The sequence below is a fragment of the Ambystoma mexicanum genome, chromosome 9 (genome assembly GCF_040938575.1).
Source record: "Ambystoma mexicanum isolate Mex_15411 chromosome 9, UKY_AmexF1_1, whole genome shotgun sequence".
Classification (NCBI taxonomy): domain Eukaryota; kingdom Metazoa; phylum Chordata; class Amphibia; order Caudata; family Ambystomatidae; genus Ambystoma; species Ambystoma mexicanum.
In genome coordinates this window covers 1,292,385,385-1,292,412,716 of record NC_090931.1, presented here as the reverse complement: position 1 = coordinate 1,292,412,716, position 27,332 = coordinate 1,292,385,385, and the positions used below count along the sequence as shown (strand labels likewise).

General features: G+C 44.8%; 1 protein-coding gene across 1 annotated transcript in view; it reads right to left on the bottom strand.

Annotated features, from left to right (window-relative positions):
- Window positions 1-27,332, bottom strand: part of SNX4 (sorting nexin 4) — a 1,088,579-nt gene that overhangs the window by 774,889 nt on the left and 286,358 nt on the right. The gene's annotated exons all lie outside the window — the stretch shown is intronic.

The window sequence follows — 27,332 nt, the reverse complement described above, 5'->3', positions numbered from 1 at the left end:
CATTGTACCAGTCATATTCACATGTGTGTTGGTTTGGCATCAGTTTGCCTTGGGAGCCAAAAGTAGCTCATGATAGATGTTGGCATCCAGCTAACCAGGCTCGTTAAGGCTACAAGCAGGAGCGACATAGCTCCCAGCTCCCTGCAATTTCGAAACCTGGACTTGGTCCAACTGTGAAAAATGTAATTTCCGTGAATGTTTAGAGTACTTTCAAACTATAAGGGTCTCAATGAAGAACATTGTTATGGTCATTATACTCATGTGTATATTCCCACTTGAAAACAGATTCATTATCTGCTGGTGCTTGTGGAAAGTTAATACAGTGACATGTTAATAGGACTCCCTAAGGGGGGGCGCTGTTGTGTTCAGAGTATGGCCGCCTATGTTGGAGATCTGTGTTGGGGAAGATCCTTTTCATCGATCTTTCCCTAATGGTGCTACGTGTACCCCTGAGACTTTGCTAGTGGAGCTCACTTGACCTGCTGAGTAAACCGTCCAACTCTCATGGCCCGAGGAACGACTGCGGCCAAAATATACCAGAGTTTCCAGTCACTGCCAGGCCCCTTTACAATGGCCTGCATCGTGCTTCCATCGAGAGCGGCATCTTGGTTATGCAGGCGAGAGGCTGCTGGCCCGGCTGGGGGAGGGGCGGCTGCTCCTAGAGTCTGCATACCACATCTGCAGTTAGCCCACATATCTGGGACGGAGCTGGCAGATTCACAGATTCCCCTGCAGTGGGGTCCCCCTCAGGGGCACCCTCGGGGCCACCTCTTCTTACCGACCAACTGAGGTGGGGTCTTGCCTGCTGTTCACTGCCTCGAGGTTGCTCTGCCGGATACTCCAGGTCGGCGCACTGCGCGCCTCTCAGGTCCCGCTGCCTCCCTACTACTAATTGCTGGAACCCACACGCCACGAGCAAACTCCGCTGCTGGATTGTGCTTGCAGCCATCCTAAAGTCTGCGGCGACGGACCAGCGGCTCCCTGACAGATCCACGGAGGGCGCGCCACCTCCCACCTCCCATCACCGTTCCAGGTACGGAGCCTCCCTGGTGGCGCTGCATTTGGCTATGACAGTGCACTCCTCACGTGGATACACCACTGCTTTGTGGAGGCGGGGGAGCATGGGGGCTGGTTTGGTCACCCGTAACATTGGACAATACTGAACTGCTACAGCTCATTGGGTAACGGCTATACATCATAGTCTGAGGTGCTAATAACGCTGCCTGGCAACTGCTGCCCTTGTTAATCCGTGGTCCGCTGGCTCATCCCCCCTGCACCTTGATTACACCCGTTCACTCGGATACTGCTGCTTGGGCACTCTGTGTGTGGGTGGCACTGCTGGGCCTGGGGACGCTGTGTGCTCCTAGATATCATCACGTTTTGGAGAGCACACGCTGCATCAGCTCTCTTACTCACCCATTGTTCCGATACAGTTCTGCAGCCTACTGCACACCTGAGGGGTCTCTGCAGCTAATACCAGGTCTATACATCAACCCCTCATTCGATTGCTCAGTGGTTATCCTGAATGCTGCTACTAGCATCTGGTACTTTGCCATACCTGGGGGGTCACAACCCATTCGGGTGCAGTCTGGGCCATCCCTACTGGACATCATTGTTTCTATTCTACTGCTCTAATCTGATGGGCCTTGCTCCTGCAGGGTTCTCCTTCTAGTTTCTTCCTTGAGGGACTGACATCTCGCCCAGAACGGTTATGTCTCTATTTCATCCCTGCATGGTTCCGGTGGTCTACCGATACCCCATCCCCGAGACAGGCATACCTTCATGATTATACTTGAAGGTAAACAACCCAGTGCCTATTGCTCCACGGAGGAATAAAGGTGGAGACTTCTCCACACTCCTTCACAAGCGATGAGCTGATCTTCCTGAACGGGATATGTCTCGTCTATACCTCCTTTGCTGTGCAACCTGCTTACTGGGGGTTGGGTGAGTGGATCTTGACGAAGGAGACAACAGTAGGCGGAGCTCTATACGGCTGGTCCTGCCTCTGCCACGACTACCCCTTAGACCACAACACACCTTAATCGGCTTCCCCCTCTTATTGTTCATTGGTCACGAGCTTACATCCTTGACATACTGATAGCTGGGGCCGGTCCTGTACACCCCTTCCCCATCATTCAAAAGGAGGCTGCAACCCACCTGAATCCGGTCTGGGCCTGTTAGACTTGAAGGTCACCGCTGACCATCCCTGCTGAACCTTGCCTCCACTGCAACTACTTAAAAGAAGCTCATTCATGATCTCTGATCCTCTCGCCCGGATCTGCATCGAATCGGATCCAGGTCGGTCCACTTTCTCTGTAATACCCGCAAGATACACTACCCGGGGATCTACCACTTCACTGCGGACATTGTCAGATAACCCTAAAGCTTGCCAACACCTTCTGTAGCCGTGCTCCCTGGCCCTGCATGGTTCCGGTGCCGGGATCGCTCACTGCCGTTCCTGGAGCACAGCACAGTTCGCCTCCTGTGAATTCATGTCATTACTGATAGTGAGTCTAGACTCTCGTCCTTGGAGACCTAGTATGCCTCTTCCCAGTCACCCAAAGCCCTTTCCGGTATTGGCATTGAATTGGATACATTTCGCTCCCATGCAGAATGGGAAAGGAAGTTACTAGATAACCCCCCTTCAGCTCAAATACGGGGAGGTGGGGATGCCCTGGTCGTGTCTTAGCTAGGCTGCTCCGCCAGGAGTCCGGTTCACCCCACATTCCGGCTATAGAGAGGGCTGATGGCACCCTGGCCCTATCATGGGAAGCTATTAATGCAAAATTTCGTTAGTTCTATGAATCACTCTATTCCAAGCTAACCATGTCTCTGCGATAGGCATTTAAGCATACTTAGACAGTCTTCCACTCTCTGTTCTCTCCACCGAGACTAGGGACTCCCTAGACAACCCAATTACACCTGAGGATATATCCAAGGGCATCGATTCCGTGGCCTCAGGAAAAGCCCCCGGATCCGACTTAAACCAGGCAAACACCCCATTCAATGTGGCTCATACCAGCCTCTCGCCCTCATCAATTGTGATGTCAAGATCTATGCTAAAGTGTTAGCTTTGAGACTGGCCCCGTACATGTCATATTATACACTCAGACCAGTCCGGATTTATCCCCGGGCGCTCCACTTCCCTTAATTTGCATCGACTATTCAATATTCTCGCCCGGATTGACCCAGATATACAAGTAGTAGTGGCTACCCTCGATATGCAGTTTCCTGGAGCTACCTCTGGCGTGTCCTTGAGAAGAGCAACTTTGGACCCCGCTTTCAGACGTGGGTCAAACTTCTTTATTCCTTTCCTGTAGCCAGAGTCCGCACTGAGGGCAGTTGCTCGGCCCTTATCCAAATAGCCACGGGTACGATACAGGGTTGCCCCTTCTCGCCTGTTTTCCGCCATAGCTTTTGATCCCTTTAGCTGACAGGATGCGTCAGATGCATGCACAGAGGTTTGAGACTTTCCAGCTCTCCTCAGATCATCTCCTTATATGCTGATGACGCCCTCTTCATTTGCTCTCCTGCAGAAAACTTTGTCCCCATTCTGGATGACATCATCCAATTCCGTAAAATTTTGGGTCTCAAGGTGAACTGTTCTAAATATATTCTTTTTCCACTGACTGAAGCCACTCCCTCCCCCGATCCACAAACCCTTTCGCCAACCAAATCCTCTATGCATAGCCAATTTCAGGAAAAGCACAACTACCCTTGCCAGAAAATGTACAGGCTGGGCTAAATTACCAATCTCCCTGGCAGGTAAGATCGGCATCCATAAAATGATTGTGCTTCCCTAACTCCTCTACAGGTTCCTTAATATCCCTTTATGGCCTGGCAGCAAATTCTTTCGATGACGATGGCTCACTAAAAGACCCGTCATAGCCCCCTTATGAGGGATAATCATCACCAGTCATTGCCTTTCCAGCTACGTATGGCATATTATAATCTGGAACTTCCTGTTAAAAATCATAGACAAACGCATACTTGTTCCTACTAGCCTACAGCGATGAGAAAGAGGTACAGAGTAATGACAATCGCGCCTGCCGAGAACCACGCAGTGCAGGCTAGTTGTTCCAAACAGCTGACCACTACCGGGAACTTCAAACATCGGACAAGACGGTAAGATGGGAGAATCACCAAACCCAAGCCCGGTTGGGAAACCGGAGAGACATTGAGCAGACTAGAGAGCAGGCGAGATTGTGGCAGTGTCGGAAGAGGCAGATCCGAAACTGGCAGTCCGCTCTGCGGGTATAAAGAGCAAGAGAGGCTCTACTGGGAGAGCCGCTGCAGTGCAAGGACTGGGGAGCCTTTGCGACACTTGCCAGAATACTAAGCGCACCACTCGGCAAAGCGCAGCCCGCAAAGCATGCCAAAGCAACCAGGAGACAACAGTGAGCCCACACAAGGAGATTGGGCACCAGGGTGCTTTGATGCATACACTGCACGCCAGTGGTCGAAGTATATGCAAAGTGGTAAAGGAACTATGTTCCCTACTGGCCGGCCCCCCCCACCGCCCGCTCCACACAAACCACATCGCAAGGCCTCCCGCCACGCACAATACAGACGTGATTGCTGTTTAAGGGGACGTTCGCTGCAGTGCACCGAAAGTGAAAGTTTCAACTTCTTCCTACACTGGTATTTTAAAACGAAACCACTGCGGAATGGTTTCTTTTTAAAATAAAAGTATAGGAACAGTAAAATCTAATTTACAAAAGTAGAGGAGCACCGCTCCCGCCCACTTCGACCACTGCTGCACGCCAACTGAAAGTAATTGGAAAGCCTGGCAGAACATGAGCAGGGGAGCTGGGGTAACCGGGCAAGCACATGAAGTTGTGAATGAAAGGAGGGCAAAGGCCCAATACTCCAATGCAAACAAATATTGTGATGAATCCTGTGGACTGATCCCCAGCCAGAGATCGCCTGCCATGTGGCCAGGAGACAGCAGCTGCTACCTGATCCTGACACGCGGGGTGGTATTATGAGGGAGAATCACATGGGAGGAGACGGCTCTCGGGGCAATGTGGTGACCCCATCAGGACAGAAGAACTGAAACAATGGATTAGCAAATAATTAAAAAGTTTAAACAAAAATCGCAATGTTTATTAACGATTCATGTAAGAACAAACAAATCAGTAGTGCATACAACAGCAAAAGATCAATTAAAAACTAAGCCAAGAATCATTCAACATCACATCCAGACATACATATACACAAACACCATTCAACACCATATTTTGCATTTGAACTAACTCAAACAAACAAAGGTGTGAAAAATCACAACCACAAGTCCATTACAAAAATAAGTGAATCAAAATGATGAATACATGTAGCCAATGGGAAAACAAATAGGCTAAATTGTTGTACATGTCTAGTAAATATCTTCCGGCTCCTTCCAAAGCACCGACGGTTTCGACATTATAATCATATAATGCACACCACAATAGAGCTGGTTCTTCCGATAACCTGATAACCTGGGCCAACTCCCCTTCCCCAGACTCAAGGAGGCTTTTCTTTAAATGTCCAAAAAGGATAAGGACATTCTGTGCCATAACAAAAATGTCCACTTCAGTTCTCTTTCTTAGCCAACTTGACAGCACAAAGTTCCAACTTGGCTTCTAAGTGTGATTTACAATTGTTTAACAAAGCTTTGCTCTTTCCACTTGTAACCAAGGTATTCAACAAAGAATATTTCAGCAAAAGATATTTCAAAACTTCATTAGTTTCAAAGCAAATGTCTTAGTCAGGATATTTTGGCACCACTTTAGTTTCAGTACTACTTTACCAAAACACTTCAGTGATTCTCCAATTACTTAGTCATAAGCTTAACCCCACCACAGTACTTGATGAACTTCCAACTAGGTTAGTCTCATGCCAGGTTTACTACTACAACTCTCTGCTCCAGTGTACCCCAGCCAGAACAGAACAAATGGTCACAAAAGCTCTTTGCCTGGTATACTCTTCTGCCAGCCGAGACAAACTACTGCAGTTCTCTGCTCGTGTATACTCTCCTGCCCGAACAGAACCAATTGGTACAACGTTCTATCACCTAGTATGCTCCCTTGCAGGCCAAACTACTAAGTAACTCTGTGGTAAGGGTCAACAAAGGTTTTAACAATGTCTTCTGCTTCACACAATTAAGTTTGAGAATTTCTTCAAGGGAAACAAGAATCAGACTGGTGCCATTTACTACAACTCGGGGTTTGCCACATGCAAGACACGTAATGCTTCCTTCCTCCTGAACCTCTTATCAGAAGGGCAGCCATCCTGCCAATCTTGTTCGACTTTTGTATTGTCAACCAAATGCGGATCTTAAATATTTCTCTCCCTCACACTTCTTTGGCAATGTGGGTTTAAAATATTCTCTACACCTGGGCAATATTCTTCACACACACGGTTAGGCTCAGTTCTCTTTTGCCTTATAGTCAACCCTGGTTGTCAATTGCTTTAGTGCAAGTCCCTTTTGACTTTGGCAGTAGTGGTTTTGATTTGCTTCGAGGTATTGCCCCTTCGTGTGGATGGCTGTTATTATAACCCACTATATAACATTCTTACGGTGGGATCTTTATGTCAACTGCTTTGGTTTAACATCAGCTTGGTATGCGTCATAATCATTAACTTGTTTGACATAAGTTTGGTTTTCAAAAAGGAATCTGGATTCAGGCAACGGAGGTCACAATAGAACAGTGAACTCACCAGGTTGGGCGTGCGTGTCTGTGTGCTCGCTGCCTCCAGCTCGTCTGGTTCACTTCTCCTACGCAGCCCGGCAACCTCTCACAGCTTCCCGAGTCTCGTGGCTGCTACTTTCAGAGCCCTTACAGCTCTCAGCAATCTGGTGCTCACCTGCCACCTTTGAGTCTTCTTCTCTGCACCCGAGGGGCTGCCTCTCAGCCACCCTCAGATGTGGGTCATCAACCTTAACGGGCTGCACTCTGCAACCTTGTGCCTCTACAGCCATCTTCTTCATCCCAGTACTCTGGGAATTCTGGCACTCTAAGTCCCCAACACAAGTTCTCAACAAAATTCCCTCCACCAAGTTCTTTTCTCTCCTTAAGCATATTCCTTAAAGGAGCACCATAAGGATTAAAAGATATATTTAGTTTTACAGAAGATTAAGGCTTTTCAAATTGGCAATTTATAAAGACCTCTCTGCATGCTCTTCATTGGACTCGCACGGTATTCCTATTTCTGGAGTGTTCTAAGTTTTGCAAGAGCTTTTCTCACTCTTAATACATGACCGATTATAATGGTCTTCACTCACACTGTTGTAATTAACTTTAGGGAGCACCTGTTCTCTTTGACAACATGCCATTATATGTACTGGCATTAATGATATTTCCTTACTTGAGGTAGACAAGTACAGCGTCTCATCCCATGAAGTCCTCTATTTCCCTGGGGCCCTTCCCCTCCCAGGCGATCCTCCCAGCTAACCCTGCCTCCAGGGTCAGAATCAGAAAAACACTTCCTTTCCCTGGCCACCTGGGGGGTTGGAGGTGGGGCAATGAACTTTAGGTAGGTTTTTCTTGAGGAATCCATAGGATTCATCACAGAACACACCAGACAAAGAACAATGGGAGGCAAAAAACCTGGCAGGTGAGCACACCAGGGGATCTGTAAGACCCAGAAGGGTTCCTGGCAGGAGAGTATACCAGGAGGCCCAGCAAAGTTCTACAAAGAGTAGAAAGATACCTGGCAGGAGAATATACCTGGGGATCATGGATTCCTGGTAGGGGAGTATACCAGGAGCACCACTAAAGTTCCAAAAAGAAACATATTACAAAATACATGGTAAAGAAGTTTACCAGAGATACTCTTGCAATCCTAAAAGAACTGTTGCTTAAAAGAGATATTCTTGCCATCCTTAAGAAACTATTCTTTGGAAAAAGACACGTTTGCCATCCTTAAGGAGCTGTTGTTGTAAAGAGACTTTTGCCACCACTTGAATAGCCCAGGGGAAGGGAAACCACCCTCTGGATCCAAGGATCCTCCTTGGAAAAGAGTTTGTTGGATTCGTCTACTTACCTTAGTTGTGAAAACTTTCTCCAAAAGCAGTCAGATACATTTCCTTGCACTTTTAGTGTTCATTTTTAGTGTGAGGATCAGAGTAGTATTTTTTGGACACAAAGACAGTTTATATGTTTGATGATGCGACAGACTGAGCTTTAGTTTTAGTTCCCTGGGTGGGAAAACTCTTTAGGCTAGGGACAGAAAGGCTTTCATTCAACCATTTTTGTTTAATAGAGATGCCAGACGTTGAAAACATTACAACTGTGTCCACCTCTCATTTTTGCCCCTCACACTATGAACATATGAGTGTTACAACACTGGAAATGTCCGGACAGGAAAGTATATCAGGCACCTTGAAGGCAAGTCTGGGACCCGCACCCAAAATACAAATAGTCATTTTAAGACAGGAGAGTACACCAGGCTGTTTTTTTTCCATGAGTCAGGAACCCCACACCTGAACTGTGTGGAAAGCAAGCCAGAGGAGACAGTAAAGAAACCTTGTCAATGTGTGAAACCTAGGAGAAGGGAAGCACGTCCCTGGGAAGGAAGAGACTAAGGTGAAGAAAGGGCAATCTCTAGATATGAAATTATTACCATATATTTGAAAGTGGAGGAAAGGCTGACAGGAGGTGAACAATCTCTTGGTGCTAAGGAGGCTGAACTGTGAAATAAATAAACTTAGGGGAAGAAAAACCCTTCTAATGATGCTGGAACCTTTGGTTGTTTATTTCTTGGACACCCTTCTGCAAGATGTTCCAATGCTTTAAGATCCCCCTGGTAATCTGTACTGTATGTTGTGATAAAATTGACTTGCTTTAACGTGCTGGGGGTGATTACTCTGTGCATGTAAAATACTATTTCCTGCCGACTGTTTTATATACAAGCTTGTTTGGATTCTTTCCTCCTAAATAAATAATTCCATATCCAGGAACTGTATCCTCTGAGGACTTCCATTTATGGTGAACTTTATATTATATCCATTGCAATTTACATACTCAATATTCTTAACATCTCAGGGTGCTGCCCCGTAATTTTATTACTTTCTCATAATACATCAGGGTGAAAGCCCTCTAAGGGAGTATTACTCAATGCCTTCAGTTTGTGCCAAAAGTTTCTCTTCTCATTTTTCCTTAACAATATAAACAAGGAAATCCATCTAGCAGTCCTACAATAAGCTTTATGCGATTGTGTCCAATTTCTGTACTTCGTCTACAGATTCTGAACAATCATATTGCTTTCTAAAATGGAAATACAATTGTGTCTTTGTAGTTGCTTTACTTTACAAATCTACCTTAATTTATGCTTTTTGGCCATTGCTTTTTCAGGATAATATACTTTCCCCTAATTACCATATCATTAGCATAGTTTGGGTTTCTTAGTCCATATTAAGTTGCATAGTTGGCTATTATAGTAGCTGTCTCCCATCTCTTTGTTACTTAATAAGGTTTTAAGGACAACTTTTTATTTAAATCTGCAAGATTGTTGTCACTCCAGCGAATTCTATTTCCAGCATGATTTACCAGAATTTCTCCCTCAATTTGTGGGGCTCTACATTCATGTACACTAGGACATTTTACTAAAAGCATTTTGCAAATGTGGTTGTCTACTCTTGCAGTTGGTGGAATGGTACCCACTTCAGATGACCGAGCCAAACCATCTGGATTCTTTGTATACCAACGTATCCGCATGTGGAAAAAAAGCTCAATTGGCCCAGTAGAAAATATTTGTTTTTGAGTTTATGCATTTCCATTCTATTCTGCCGTCCTCACTCCTATTGCATCATACAGAATGGTAATGCACTGATGGTTGGAGTCGCTAAAATGGTTAAAAAATCCCTGGAAACTACCTTTCAGGCAGCAGCCAAGTACATACCTATGACCACAAAATGTCACCATACTACATTGGTTCTGCCCTCCTCCTAATGGCTTCCCATAAAAAAAACATTAAGCTCCCTGGCACTGAAGGTCGTTTAACTGCAGCATTTTACATACCAGGCAAACAAATTCCTTTGGTACTTCGAGTTAGAGAAACAAACCAAACAAAAAACTAGTAGCAAGTATTTTCTTGTTCAGCACCAGGCTTTCGGAACCTTGCTCCTTTTAATTAGCTCCCTCTTCAGTGGCACTTCAATGTGAATGGAAAACTATTTCCAAAACAACGTTTTTTAATTGTCACATATGGCACAATAATCAATCCGAGTTTCAAAGACAATTCAAGGGCTTTTCTGTTTCTTTAGAGGCCTGGGGTCAATCTCTTGTTTGATTTTGACCTTTCTCCCTAACCCAGGCATCTATAACCCCAGGGTAGTGCTAGCGAATGTTGAACCCTCATCCACACTGTCAAAAATACTGACTTCCCTAGACATGATTACCAGATTCTGGCCATTTAAACTCCCTCTGGGACTTCCTAGCGGTCACTACTCTATCCCAAGGCGAGTGCTCGAATGAGAATGGGGATGGTGACTCTGTTTAGATTCAGGATTTTCTTTCATGCTCACTCCTGCATCTCCCTTTCTCTTTCTCCTTCTCTGCACTCCGTCCCCCTATGCCCACCTTAATGCTCCTGTCTTTTGCCCCTCCTTTGCCTTACACAGTCTAGTCCTTGCATCCATCCTTTGATGTTACTATACTACTACTTCCACCTTCACTCCTATTGCTCCTGCCACCTACACACTACTCGAACACCCACCTTTCACCCAGTTCCATCCACTTCACAATCACTCCTTACTCTAGTCTTACTAATCGGTAGTCACAAAATCATGCACACTTACACTGCAGAACCACTTTCACTCCTAAATCAACACCTCACCTGCTCCACGAATCTCCTCCACAAGCCACCGCTCCCTCCTTCCTCCTGCTAGTCTCCTGGTCATCCTCTACCTCGGATCTCACCAGAAAAAAAAGCCATCCTGTTTTCTGCTTAAATTCCCCTCCCTGTGTGAGGATTGAATAGCTTACCCATACCAATCTGGCTCAGTCTTCCCCACCCGAGGCGTGTATGTGCAATGAAAAGCTATACGAAGGTGATTAAGCCACGCCCACTTTCTCTGCATGGGCTTGCAGTCTACGGTTGATGGCAGCACGGGAGGATTAATGGTTATGTTTGTGTTTCATTGCCCCATTAAGTGGGATATTTTGTCCTTCTGGGGAGGTTGCTGCCCCCTCTCCTTTCAGTCCTGTTGGTAGAGAGAGTTGTTTGGTTGAGGTGTGGGCTCGGCAGCTCTGAGAGACCTATGTGGCTGCATAGAAGTGTGACTTCACTCTGCGTCATAGTGCCAACGCCTGGGGTGTTGGCAGCACTGATTCTTAGTCTCCACTCTGTGGCTGTCCCTTGCTCTGCAACCCATCTCTGTGCTGGCCCAACGAGGAAGCAGATTTCCGTTTTGTTGGGGCTGTGTTCTAGTCTTCTAATTTTGCCACTGGTGCACTGAAAAAACACAAGAAGATTCCTCCTTCCACCAGCCCTTATATTCCGCATTACAGCTGAACCCAAAATGCAAAGCATTTTTCCTAGGATGTATTGGGCAAAGATGACTCAGCTTCTTGAAAACGGGAGAGATTGTATCGGAAACCCTTCAGACTAGATTTTAAGAGATTTCAGATGCAGTGAAACTACACTGGATTCAGTCACTTCTGGGTGATTTTCAGCTAACCAGACAACCACTTGTTTTTAAAAACTGTTAGACCCCCAATGTCATTTCAATACTGACCCAATTCTGCCCAATTTACCTTAAAGACGAAAATGTAATTTGTTCTTTAAGACCATAGTCTGTTCAGTGGATGTAAAAACAGTGTTTATTGCATCCATTACTTTGTCACATTTAATTGAAAACTACCGTACAGGCATGTGTACACGCGCCAAAGTGCAGGTTTTCATTGAAAAAGCAGAACGCTCGCAATCCAGTCCCTGTTGGGTATGCGTGGTGTCCCGATGGGGAAGGAGGATGCCTGTGGCTAGAGTGAGGAGTACGCGTGGCGCATCGACTTATGGTGCTAGTGGGGAAAAAGGTGGCCGAGATGGAACAGAGGGTGCGTTATGAGTAGTCAAATGGAGGAGGATGTCCAGAGATTGGACTGGGAACAAACAATGGAGCAGACTTCAGCTCAGTCTGATCACTGGCCTTTATCGCCAGATTCACCCCGTGATCCGAGAAAGCACATTACCAGTACGCAGAGTACACCAATTCAAATTTGCAATAGTTTAGAGGCAAGGACAATAACGAGAAGTCAGCCAGCATACGAAACAGTATCTCCTGCAAGATCAGCCTGGAGGCACTGTGATAGTAATCCATGCGATCTACGAATAGAAGGGGTATTTAGAATCACGTATTTTATGTTTTAAATGGACTGCTTCTGGTCTTGCATGTACTGCAAGCCATAGTGCTTGAGTTAACTAGTGTCTAGTCAGTAAATTGAATTATTTATTTAATGCCCAACTACAACTGTTATGGTCCCAAATTACCATGGAAATTCGGTGGACTGTTTTGCCTTGTGAGGACTACTCCCCTCTTCTCCCGACAAACATCTCCCCTCCATGACCTCCTAAAACCTTACATATCCCCAACAGAAAGCTGTCACAGCCCTGGAGATACATCAACATCAATCGAACCAGGAGTAAGCTCTCCTCTTAAGCCTGATCATACCCTCCCATGACACCAGCTAACCAGAACAAAAGCACGGTAGTCCAAAAGCTCTTCGGCTCATTCATATGGATAACACTCCCAAATGTCTCACCAAAACCTATAGAAAGCAAATTGGCAGACAAGAACTGGGCACTTCCGATCTGCACCTGTCAACACCACAGGTTTTGCATATGCATGTCCTACTGTCCCACTAATGGCTCCTTGGCCTCTTTCTTACAGAACCACATGAAACTGGCACTGAAAGTGACAGAAGGGCGCTCTACAAGACCACTCACATGACATTGTCTGACCATTACATTATATACTTTGACCAAGTTCATACATGCAGTACAAAATATTTGTTTTGAGGAATTGTTATAAATATAGAAATCTTGTAAATGATCGTAGGTGTAACGCATAAATTCATGTAATTTAATTTTGTAGGACAACTACATTGTCTTGCAATTGTGTGCAATGAAAAGAGCCGCTCTGAGGAGATAGGTCTCTGGTTAAAGAGAAGTAATGAATACGTGCTTTACATATTTGTATTGCAAAAGTAGCCATACAATGGTGCAAGGTTAACATTACATACAAATAACTATACTTTATCCATCAATAGAAATTCAGCCGCAACTATGACGGTGCAGGCTCAGGCCCAGCCCAAGTATCAAATCTACTAGAAATGTGTGCTTCAACAAAGGGGTACAAAAGGTCAGAGACCCAAATATTAATTGCAGGCAAGTGCCAACTGAAACAGCCTTCACCACAGCACACAGCTGCATAGGAGGGAAGAAAAAAGTTCACTTGTAAAGTAAGCCGAGCAAAGAAGGTGATGATAATAATGGTCAATTTAATACTGAGCAAATTAACATTTCAGACAGATGCTCTTTACCAGTTCTAAGCTGAAGCATACAAGTATCAACTGAACCAGAACACCAGGCAACAACAGACTTTTTGCGGGGAGGAGAGATAATGAGATAACGGACGGATATTTGGGGACAAACTGTATTTCAACTCAAAAGCTTATTGCAACATGCCCTGCTCCTGTGATGTAAACCTAATTTTTGCCTTTCAGACATCAACAGTATTCTGCGAGCATGTTGGCTCAAATCTCAAGGCAGTCTTTCTTTGAAGGTCAAGTGATTTCAAGTAAACGAGCGTTAGGATGTACCCAGTACATCACACGCATCAGAGGTACTGAGCAATACCACTGCCACAGTGCTGCATTAATATATATATATATATATATATATATATATATATATATATATATATATGAAAAAACTATTACATTGTTAAAGGGACGTTATGGTTAAGTTGCACTAATATAAAACCTATGAAATTCAGTAAAAAAATAAAAATGGCTAAAAGGACGTTATGGTAAAATCGAAAACCCCCTGAAATTCGCCAGTTATGGTAAGCTAAACCACCATAGCTCGCGCCAACACTGTGCATTGCTAAGACTAACACCCAGGACATCAAAGATGACATCACAAATATCATTGATGACACAAGCCACCGCTCCTACCGCAAATTTGGTGAGCAAAGTTTTTTCTCCATTCAGTCTATGGGAAAACTTTACATTTTGGGAACACCCCCTATAACTTTGCCCCCCCTTGATTAAACCTCACCAAACTTTGCAAATGAGTTCAGAGTGGGCCGTATACTTTTATTGCGAAGTTTGGTGAGGATTTGTTCAGGGGGAGCAAAGTTATAAGCCGCCCACAAAGTGCTCTTCCTATGGGTCTAGCAACTTAACCATAACTAGATGGCTGCTACCGCAGGAAATATATATACTCTGCGCACCACTAGGCAGGCACCCAGATGGGCAGATCAGTGATGTGGATCAGTGCGTAGATTGAGCCCAAATTGACATGTCCACTTTATCTTCACTGCTATACTCCACAGTCCTGGCCCAACACCAGCTCTGGACCAGTACTCCATACCATTCTAAGATGGCCGCCTGCACATCAAGGGACTGTGTGTAACTTATCCCTTGCCTTCCCATGCAGAACCATATGCGAGCCCCGATATGTTGCTACAGCAATGAGCCACATTGGATACCTGCAGCATCTCTCAGGAAACCAGAGAAGCCTCCTTGAAGGCAAGTTCTTTGGCAATGCAATCGGAACACATGTGCGGCCACCTAACACCCCCCACATCCTCCATAGGGCCCAGCGATGTATGCACCGTCTCGTGCCAACCAACAAAACATTTATTTTGTTTTTGCAATCCTGCAACACGTCCGATTTTCTCCACAGACATGCAGACAGCAAATAACTGCATTAGCAGGCACCACAAACACTACCAAGGCTGCCGCAAGCCACAAGTTACATTTAAAGGTCCCCTCTGGCGGGGCACCCCTCCACCCCCAAAGTTTGACTGCTCTTGGAATGGTTTGTTCCCCACCACCTATAAGAACACATTTTTCATACATCTTCTGCCCCTGAGGTATGTCCAGCTAGTAACAGCATTACAGGACAGAAACGTATGTAAATCGTGCTAATGTGGTATATAGTGTAAAATAGGTGTTAATCATCACTGTGTTAGGTTGAATCTTTGTTACTAACCCGTACATTTAGATTAGAATCTGTATTATTGTTTGAGGACTGATGTATTTCAATACAATGTTTTTGTATATAATGTGGTTTTAAGATGTTCTTTTGATACGAGGAAGTAGGTGGTTGTACTTACCTGTTGATGGATTTAATACATTATTTTATTGTTTTACCTAAGGGACTATATATACACTTTTCCTATCTCAGTGCCATCTCCATGTATTTATTTGAAGGTAGATGGCCAGTGTCCTTGTGTTTAGCAGGGGATCATATGTGTGGTGCTGACCGTTAATATCCAGGATCACGCAACAAAATTGCAGTCAAGAAGAAGCAAAAGAACTACAAAACCTGAAAAAGCAAACAAAATAAAGTGAACAAGTAAATGAAAGGGGCAAAGGGAAGACTACTGAATGAGCAACAAAGTGAAAGGGCAAAATAAATATAAAAGAGAAGAGCAAAGTAGAAAAAGAAAGAAATGGTGAAATAAACCTCAACAGAACTGCGTACAGAAGAAAATGGACGAATAAAAAGTTAAAAAGCAGATGAGGAAACAAGAGCAAAAGAGCAAATGAACAAAAGTGAAAGTATGCGAGCCCAAAAAAAGAGTGAGCTGAAGAGTAAGAGTGCCGAAGTAAGAATCAGCGAAATAAGAGGAAAATAAAGACCAAAATAGCATGAGAAAGAAACAAAAAGGTAAGTAGAAATATCACACTAAGAATTTTTAGCTCTATTGGGTACATGGGAGATGCGGTTTCAGAAGCGGGGTTACTTGAAACAATGTTTCCCTTGAGGCCTTTCAATGAATCATCCACCCTGTGGCAGCTTTCAGGATAATTTAAATAAAAGCCAATTTAAGTTAGCAAAATAACTTCATGCCAACCACACCTTCCTACACGTGTTGCTGTTTTCCAAATTGGCACAGGTAACTTGGTTTTTAAGAAGAAAATAAATGATGCTTGGAAATTCCCCCTTTTTTTTTAAATATATATATCTTTAATATTAGGCTGGACCTTCCCCACCTGAGGACTCTATTGCACTAGGGAACCCATATACAAGGACCAGATGTTTTACCTTTGTCACCAAAGAACATACTTCAATATCCAACTCGTTGTTTCCCCAGAAGCAATGTTAACTCGGGTAGGTTTGGGACACAGCAATGTCTTACACCTCACACCGCACACCGTACACAAAAGCCTCCTTCACCCGAAAAAGTCTACTTCAAATCCAGCATGAAATTTGACAGAACGTTGCTAATCAACTATGCTGGAATTGCACTTGGTGCCATTATCTCCTTCGTTTCTTGACACTAGTTTTTTAATCCTCTGAGGTGTTGTGATCAGGGTCCAGGCTTTCGCTTCATCACTATGCTGTATGCTATGATCCACGGTGAAACGTACAGCAAGTGCCCAAAACGCTACCATGGACGCATCTAGGGCTCCCCATAGCTCAGATTCAGGCACAGTTCCACAGTGCAGAATAAGAAGTACATGTCGGGTCCACTCTTGGATTTACAGATCCCACAAAAACGTCCCGTTTTTATAACTGCACCACTTTGCACCAAAGGCGAGTACATTCTAAACGCCTTTGAAGTAAAACAGCTTGAGCACATATCAAGCCCCATGAAGCTAAGCAACCCGTCAAAATAGTAATTCAAGCTTTTAAAGTCAGGCAAGCCCTTATCACACTCCTGCCCAATTTCAACTCAAGAAGCACAATGCTCTGTGAACATGGTCCCACTTCTCGGCGGGGGTAGAAAGCAAGCACAGATCTAGTACGGGAACCAAAGCCGGGTTTCCAAGCGAACAGAAGTCTAGATGTGCACAGCGATATGCAAAGTTATGGGTGGAGTACGTAGTTTTTTATACATTACTTTATTCTGTGCCATCGTACCCTCAGCTCTGGCCAGAGGCAGCCGTCCACCATCACCACTGTTTAAAATGCAAACTGGCGTGTCTTTGGTCCTATAGGATTCAGGCAGGAGTTGCAACATTGCTGCACAGTCCAACCATGGGGATTCTCACGAGATGTGCCACTGCACCCCTACTGAATAGAGCAGTGCGCTTAACTCATTGCAATGTACGAATGGTTGGAATAGGTCCTTTACCTGGAAAGGAAAACATTAAACCGGACTACAAGAATCGTCCAGTTCGGTTTCAAAATACCCAGCCAAATGCAGTCAATGGAACTTATCTAAAGGAGTCAGTTTTCAACTTCAACTCCAATCTCTGTACCAGCTACCCCCAAACATCAAAAACCTGTGATGTCTAGGGAACCAGAATAAAAAATAAGTCAAAAGTCACTTGCTCCTATGCAGCAAGTATGATACAATTAGCATAATGGATAAATGAACAAGTTACTTACCCCTGGCAACGTTCTTTCGACTGGATGTTCCTCCAACATATTCCTCATCTTGGACATGTAGTGTCCACAGCGCGGATGCCTTGGAAAAAATTTCGGCAGAGGGCACCCTGCGACGATGGAGTCAGGTCGATGTCCCTCGAAGTCCTCAGTCGAGGGTGACGTAATCGGATGTTATAAATTGCATGCACGGTGCCCGTAGCCTGTTCATTTTTTCGCCCTCCTCATGTAGCAGAAGTGGCCACAAATCGGGCCTTACCGTACTCAGCCTTGTTGGAACGAAAGCTGTAATAGCATGGGAAATTCTACAGAGGGATAGGTTGGGAGGGCGATGAGGAATATGTTGGAGGAACATCCAGTCGAAAGACCGTTACATTGGGTAAGTAACTTGTTCTTTGAATGGATTGTGTGTTCCAACATATTCCTCATCTTTGACACTCAGAGCAGTATCCATAATTGGAGGAGGCTGAAGAATGAAGTAAGATTTGAAATTAAACGGCAGAATAAAAGACTGCCTTACCAAACACCACATCTTGAGCATGGGAAGTATCCAGGGAATAATGCTTGGTAAACATGTGTATCGAAGACCACATTGCACCATCACATATGTTCTTTATAGGGCTGTCGAAGTAGACATGACTCTGGTTGAATGAGCATGCAAGCCCTCAAGAGGGACCTTGCCCGTCAAAGTATAGCATTCAGAAATAGTGAGGATGATCCACCTAGATGAGGTCTGTTTAGACACAGCCTGGCCTAGTTTGTGCCTGGTATACCCCACAAAGAGCTGGTCATCCACTTAAACTTTGGACATTCTGGAAATATTAAAGCTCAAAGCTCTCCTAGGGCCCAACCTATGAAGCCTTTCCTCTTCCTTACTAGGATGCGGAGGAGGACGGAAGGCAGGTAGCACAATGTTCGGACTTAATTGAAAGTCTGAAACAACCTTGGGTATAAAGTAGGGTCTGACTCAACACAACCCTGGCCTTGTGGAATACCGTAAAGGGTGGCTTGAAAGAAAGTGCCTGCAACTCGCTCACTCTTCATGCAGATGTAAGAGCAATCAACACAACAGTCTTAAAGGTTAACAGCCTCAATGGGCATGAGTGCAATGGTGGAAATGGAGCACCCATTAGAAACTTTAAGACGAAGTTAAGGTCCCAAACCAGAACCTGAAATGGTGAAGGCGGGAACACATTTGTGAGCCCTTTTAGAAATTGAGTAACCAAAGGAATATTAAAATAAGAGCATTCCTCGGATGAGCGCTTAAAGATTGATTGCGCTGCTAGGTAACCTTTAATGGTCCCCACCTGAAGACCCTTGTGGGATAAAGAAAGCAAAAAGGACAGATCCCCCGGAGTTGAACACTGAAAAGGATTAACTTTTTCTCTGCACCAGTCGCAGAACCTTTTCCAATGGCAATGGTACAGAGACTTTGTTGCCGGCCGCCTAACCGAAAGCAACACCTCCATTAGGTCATCCGGGAGGTCCCAATCCTCAACCTTTCAAAAACCATGCACAAGGAGCGGATCCCGAACCCTCAAAGAGTGTACTCCTGGTGGATTGTCATGAGGCTTCCGTAAAAAAGGAAGGCAGCAAACATGGACTATTGATTCCACAGCCCAACCATCCGAAGTAACGGCTCGCCATTCTTCCAGATGCTGAGACAGCCTGCCCCCACCAGTGAGCTGTGACCGTAGGCCTCAGAGCGGTTTTGAAGCGGCAGTAGCAGAGCCTAATACCTTGTCCAGCACAAAGAAACTTACGTTGGCTTCTTTGACAGGCAATTCCTCTCGCCCTTCCAAATGAGGAGTAGCAACGAAAGGATTTACCCCTCCATTGCTATCCACCCAGACGAAAAGGCTGAGGCTGCCTAACAGCAGCGCCCTAAAACTTGGAAGCTGCTATAGAGGTCTGTAGCGTCTCAAGGCTGCTAAAAAGGTGCGACCCATCAAATGGCATGTTCAGAAGTCTACCCTGCACATCCAGTGCAAAACCAGACTTCTGCAACCACTCAAATCTGCGTATTATGGTCCTCGTAGCCATGGACCTGCTGATACCGTCAGTAACAGCCAACACAGACTGAAGGGATTCACACATGGCTTCCTTGTCTTTAACAATAGCTAGGAGGCCTTCCCTTTCTGCCCCTTTGGGTATATGCTGTGGGGGTACATTTACCAACCCAGCAGAATTCCCCTCCATCATCAAGCTGCAATTCAGTAGTACCAGCAGAATGGCTGAGCTGGCTCCATTGAGCTCCCTTGCCTCGCATCAAAACTGTTTTGTAGCTACAAAAATGATTACTGCACTGCCTTTGTCAAGCACATATGGGGCGAGATGGAACATGGATCACCCCGAGAATGGCTGCTAGTGTTTTCCTTATGTGCACCAAAGAAAAGAAATGAAAAGCAGCGCTGCTAGTTGCCAGCTCAGAATTTCCAATTGAAAAGAAAGCGTTTTGCATTTAAAAATGACTGCGCACTGAGGCCCTGTCCAGGGGTGTTGCTAGGTCTGGAAAATACCCGGGGCTACGCTAATGTCGGAACTGTCGGGATTGGGGGCTAGCTAGCCTTTTGGTTGTAGCTCCTGAGATTCTATCCGGGGCTACAACCAAAAGACCAGGGTCTATAGCCCCCTAAGGCCCCCCGCCTAGTAATGCCTCTGGCCCTGTCCATCCTTTCAACTGTACACAATTTGGTTCCAGCAAGACCCAGCTATGTTTATCCACCTCCAGGTTGAGCTCCAGCAAAAAGGGACATTCCTCATTGAATGACATACTGTGTCAGGCAAGATCTGTGAAATAACAAAACTTCGCTCCAAGACATAGGCAAAACGCGTTCTCCTTTTTGCAACAAAATGACAGATAAACCCTTCATAATCTCTTGCTTGGCTCATGTCTGTTTCATTGGACCCTTGCTTTGAACAGATTCCTGTGCAGTAGAAATTGACTATGGCCATGTAAATGCTCAGAATAAAGATACCAGGAAAAGCCACATTTGAAAGTGACAACCAAGGAAAATTAACCCTGTGTAAGAGGGTGCTTTTTACAAACAAGAAAATATCTGTTTAAAAGTGAAATGTTGAATTAAGGCCCTGTCCTTGCATAGAAATGTGATGGGGTTGGTTTTAAAACATATAGGATATGGTTTGACAGCTCCTGGCTTCAGAGGGCCCTGCCTTTCCTGACTACAGGATCCATCCCCCTCCACCAAGTGGACCAGCATCTGGGGCATATGAATAGGCAAGGGTGGTGGATCTCGCACCCTCGTCTGACTCTGTGGCAGTGCTCCAGTGTTGTACAAAGGATTTCTGGGACACATAGGTGCGACTTTCTGGTAGCACCTCCCCTCCACTCAAACTGGAGAGCTTCAAAGACAAATCCATGGCAACACAGGCCTAGTGCCCGACAGTTGGCTGTGGGTTTGAAAAAAATGCCCTTATTTGGAAGACAAAGCTGGCCCATCCGGGGCAAAAGACGGTTCTTATTTCATAAACTTTAAGGCTCTTATTTCTGCAACCGGAACACGCAGGAATGCAAAAGTTTAACAGTTTAAATGTAGTTTTTGTGACATTAAAACAAGATATTGTGGCTTTCCCCTAGCATGTATGGGACGCAAACGGCAAGAAAATGTAAATCATGGGAAAAGTGTACATGGTATAACTGAAATTTAATGCAAACATGCTCTGTGATAATAGGTACACATATATTTAGGTGAAATATTTCCCACCAAAACTTGTGAAAGATTATTAGAACGAGCAAACAACATCATACAGATGTAGAAATGGTAATGACAGGTTTAGTGTAAAATATAGAATCTGCTTGTGTGATTTTCAAAAGTGCTACAACTGTGAAATTGAGGTCATAACTGATTCTGGCTAAAATAACTGTTGGAGGGCCATAGGCATTATAAGCACACACCTTAAAACTGATGTCACGTCCATGAAGTCCAACCGGCTGAAAGGAAGGCAGTAACAGCCCCCTCTGACCAATCTAGTTAGAGGCATGTCAAGCCAAAGGTCTGCCCCCATAGTAAATCCTGTGATGTCATGATCCCTACATAAAGGGGAGGCATGGGGAGCACTAGACACTCTTCTGAATAATCCAGCTCCTGTGCATCCAGATATTCCATATTCGCCCTGCAAGATTCCACTGCCAGGCCAGAGCATAGCTAACCCTATCCAGGCAGGACCATTGATACAGAAAATCCCCACTAAAAATCCCAATAACTAAGGGAGAAAGGGGAAAGGTGGCTGAATCCTCATTGGGATTATCCAGTGCTGCCTGCTTGCCCTGCTACCCGCTCTATCCAGCTAAGTTGCCGCTGTGCTGTGACCAGACCATTGCCCAGCTGTTTTCTTATAGGAGAGCACGCCGCTGTGACCAGTGACCAGATATTGCCTTGCTGTCCAGAAACCCGGTCCGCTGTCCAAAATACGCCATTCAAGTGCTTGTTGTGAGTATTTCCCTTCCCCAACAACCACCTGCATCCCTTGCTCTGTTAACTTGTATTCGGTCCCATCCCATAGAAATCCCATAACTGCCTAGGCAGAATTCCTTAAAACTGTCAGAATCCTCTGTGCATCCTGTCCTTTATCGCCAAGTGTTAGCACCATTCTTTCAACTCATTGAAAGAAAACTGTCAGAATCCTCTGTGCATCCTGTCCTTTATCGCCAAGTGTTAGCACCATTCTTTCAACTCATTTCTGTCTTTGTGTAAGTCCTTAGTACAATTTTGATTAATTAATTCTCCCTAAAAGAGGCACACAGTGTGAAGGGGTTACAACTGCAGCTTAACCTTATTCACGGGTGGCGTTTCTCTTTTCCAGCCACTAAAATATAGTTTCTGTAAGATTTGCCATTTCCTTTGCAAACCGATTCTGTCCACTGCTTTCATTTTTAAAACCGAATTTCCTTTCCTGTTAAGAATATCATACAGTCATTCATCTAGAGTTCCCTTTTCACTTTCATATTATCCGTTATGTGCATCTGTCCCTTAGCATAAAAACTGCATTCCGATTTTGTCAATTCCGACCGTTTTTCAAACCGTTTTGGCATTTAAACCTGTGAAAGTAAGCAAATGCAATTTCTACTTGTGTGATTTGGCTGCAGTGAGTTTTCACTTCAAAGTTGATTTTCTGAATCGTATGCCCGTTGCTAGTACATTGCCTTACAGTTTGTAGGTGTTCTGATGTCTTTGAGACAGCCATACTCATTTTAACCTTATTCATTCAACCGCACATGTAAAACAAATATTTACTCATTCAGAGTGCTATTTTGTGCAATTGCAAAGGTCGGATTTTAATTCCGTTTGCTGCCTAGTATACCCGACTCTTTACTACTCCTTCCTAACCACCCAAAATTCAGTTAATCGGGGTTTGAGGGAGCGTTGCAGGGGGAAATCTTAACTGGGGTACTATCTACCTGAAAAGTAACATTGCTCCTATTCATTTGTGCTTTGTGTATACTATATTAGAAGGTCAAACTAAGTGTATTCTATCATTTAACAGTGTAAATATCACCCCACTGGTGATTGCTGCCCAACATTAAATTTGTGTAATTTTGATGGAAATTTAAAAATAAATAAATATTGCATTACCACCCACCGGCCTGGTTCATGGTCCATTGTGGCCCAGGTTATTTGTAAAAGGGGGTGTGAGACTGGTTGGGTGCCATCTCAATCTGAATTCTTAGAAAATAAAGTAAAAGTGTTTTAATTATGCGCTGCAGCCTAGGCCAGTATCAAGAGTCCTGGTGTGGTGTGCGACGCTCCATTAGAATCCTTAACAATGCTCAGCTGCCATAGATCCCACAGAGTGTACGAAAATCTTGCCAAGGAACAAGAGGAGTTGACCGCCTTCAACGCCATACTCCCAGCAGAAAATACCTTGCGTGCCCATCCATCCACGCACTTATCGTCGCTATCTGGAGGGATGGTAGGGTACGCAGCCTGTTTCGAGGTAGCCGTGGCTGCCTGGACCACCAAATTCTCAGGAGTTGGGAGAGAAAACAGATAGCCGGGGTCATTACTGGAGGGGTGCTTGTCAGAGACTTATTCACCGCCGGATTAGTCTCTAGGGTTTCCCAATTTTAAGCCACCCGGTTCTGCAGAGCCACATGAAATGTCAATATGGCATCCGTAGGCGGACCCTCATCCAAAATGTCCATAAGATCATCCTGATCATAGTGGGCAGTAGGCCTGGCCCAGCCCAAATACTCCACCCCTCTCGACATAAGGCGTCAGTAAGAGGAGTCGGCATGCTCAACAGGGTCTGGCCTACTGAACTCCAGCTCAGGAGAAGTGTCTATACCACTTGCATTATGCAAGGTATCACAAAGATTCTGCATACTACTCTCCTCCGAGATGAGGCATTCTGGCACATTAGGGGTCCCAAACTGGAGACCAAAAGAAGCCTCACCTTAAATCTTTTCTCAGGAATCACAGCCAGAGGCTTCCAAGTCGATGACTTAGACACCGCCTTTTTAGGTGGTGCCACCGTTGTCAGGGGTTGCGCTGGTAAATTTGGTACTGACGGCACCGATAGCATCGACAACAGCTCCGAAGGCATCAAGGGCCAAATCGGGGTGGAGGACCAGACAGGCACTATCGACTTGCGTGGCGCGGATGGCGTCGACGGCATCAAGAGTTTGGACAGTTTCAATAGAAACGAAGACTGACCTCACTTCACGTCTCGAGCGATCCTTATTGACCTTGTCCACGAGGCCGCAAAGGCTCCCGATGAGTATCGCGCCGTTTACCCAGGCTCAAGGGTGCGCAAGTATCCGGCCAAGACCATTCCGTGCCAGCTTCAACAGAAGGCACAGGCGGGGCCTTGCCTTGTTTTTCAAAAATGTCAAGCATTTTCAACCAGAAAGCTTCCCACTCAGCGTGTCGAATGTTTTGAGAGGCAACTCACCCCTCTCAGGGGTGCCGCTGGAAGACTAGGAAGGCGACCAGCGGTGCCTTCACCTCGCACGTTTTCGATAAGGACGACAAGTGGCGGGAACCACTCCTGGACTTTGAACGCTTGGCCTTCTTCCTCTAAGGAAAGAGTCACATCTCGAATGATCGGTTGAAGGGCCAGCAGATCGGGACTTATGGGGCTTCAACACCTTGCCTAGCTTGAGCTTCCCCTTTCGTTCCAGCAAGGCCTTTCCAGTCAGCGACTGGCACTTGGAGCACGTATACGTGTCATGCCAACTGCCGAGGCACCATAGGCAGACAATGCGGATATGTGATGGACATCTTGTATCCGCAGTCCCGGCATTTCTTGAACCAGGACCAAGGTGTCATCGGAGTGGAAGACGAAGACATATCGAATAAAATCTTCACAGCAAATACTAGAAAGTACGAGGCGCACAGAGTTTCACGAAGCAAACAATTGAGGAAAAAACAGAACTGAGGCTACACAGCTATTTGTAACATCCGATGAAGTCACCCTCGACCGAGGCCTTCGGGGGACATTGACCCGATGCCATCGCGCAGGGTGCACTCTGCCAAAAATGTTTCTGAAGCAGCCGAGCTGTGGACACTACATGTCAAAGATAAGGAATACGTTGGAGGACACAATCCATTCGAAATCCTGTTACCACCAATCACTTAATACACACAACATACAGGAGTTTTGTGAAGAAGCTAGTATTTTTCCCCACAATCGGGTGAAATTTTACTCTATTGACCGGGGTGCTGTGCACACAAACGAGATTTCAGAAGGAAAGTGCTGTCAGAAGCCCCATTCAGATCTGTGTGCTATTGTTTGCAGCATGTCTGGCGCTGGCTGGGCAGTTCAGCTCACCACAGACAGCCTTCAAAAGCCAAAAGGGAAGAATATTTAACGTGGTGTCCACTGCAGGCGGTTACTTGGCTACCTATCCATGCACTAGACCACCAAAGGGAGACGTATCAGGTCTTCTTTCTGATACCAGCAACAGAAAGAAAACGTGTCTCGAATGGGCTGCTAAGGCTTTGCAATGATGGGTTAAACGAACATGATGGAAACGGGCCATGATGTATCAACCGTGCATAGTGAAAACTGACAGTTTTGTGCTAACTGGATAGAAGGTAAAAGAGCAACAAGGTGCCAAGTAGGTCTATTGTACACAGACCATGATATGCCTAACTGGAGGACAATCAAAACTGGTTGTGATCGGACACATGGGCATACACGAGTTGGTGCCTTATAGTGGCATTGTGACTAACAGTCACATCAAATGCTATACTCTTCACACTTTTAGAATGACCTTATCCAGACTGGATAGCACCTGGGACAGAAAGCAATGCATTACCAGGTTATTTAAATAATTAAGCTAGCAGCATACAGGTAAAAAATAAAGATTAAGATCGTTCTACGGCAAAGGCAGTTTTTGTTCTTGCCACAGAAGTATTCACTTTAATTGGTAAACAATAAGCTATATACCTGTTCTGTTACCACTGAAAAACACTTAGTTATGCATCTGTAATGTCATACACCTCTGTAAAGCACTCTGTTATGGCTCTGTATTGGTGTATACTTCTGTAAAGTGCTGCGTTGCTTCTCGAAGCCAGGTCCGCGCTCAAATACAATGAGCTGAAACATTGCTACTTCAAGCAAATCTCTATTGCAATGTTAAAACCCACAACTAAAAAAAACATTGTTATCCTGCTAAACTCAGGTTTACCACTCGAACAAAACCAAGAATTATCAATATGCTAATATCTTACCAGCAAGTCGAATGTTGCTTGTGAAATAAACATTTTAATTTGGATAATACAAACATTCCCCACTTAATAAATACATTCAACCTACGGAAAACTTAAAACAAAACCTCTAATAAAGCAATAATGCGCTTTGACTAACAAGTGCAGAGTCATTATTGAAACTGCACTACTTGTCACTCAGCCCTGGCCCAAATACAATTCTCGTTCCTGACATCAAGTTCAATCTTTAAACCAATTATTTTTTTAAACCAACGTAATGATCGTGGCATGTACCATCAGAAAAATGCACGAGTTTCCGTTTAAAAACAGTTTTCATAATAGTACTTATTAAAAATCAGGTCAAACTTGTCTGGCAAATAGTCATGACAAAATTAAAATCTTTAATTTCATAAATGGCATTACCAAGAATGATTAATAGCTCACGTCTTCTAGAGTGAATATTGGTTTGCTTTTATACTCGTTAATTGCCCTTGAAGTGTAAACGACCCACCTAATTGTTATACAATTGACTTATTAAGCTAATAACTCTAAATAAACGTTTGCCCTTCTTAATGCGATACAAGATAAATTACTGCAACAACTTGTAACTCAAAGGGAGGAAATATCCGATCCATTTCCTTATAAAAATATACTACACAGTGCGAGTAGTGTTTTGACTTAGGTTTGACCTGTGAAACGAAGTCTTACCAACTGACACTGTGAGGCCCTGCCTGCATGTTTCCAGGATTTACACATGTCCAAGTACTACACCAGATCTCTGGAAGTGTATTGAACCCCATTGCATCCAAATTACAACGAAACTGATATAGTAACCTCAAAAAGAAGCTTTTATTTCTCCCCTTACCCCCGTCGAAACATATCCATGGACTCTGGTGCGGTTTACACTTCTATGCTTTTTGATCAATGGGAAACCCATTAAGTGATGGACAAAAGGAAAGCTTGGAGTTGATGCTTCTTAATTACTGGGACCTCCATCCCTTCATTCATTCGTGACAATACATTAGGGATCCATCTTCATGCAAATCAGTAACGACTACGACCTCAAGGAAATGGTCTAATTCCGATCTGCTGGGCCAGACCTCCATACACATG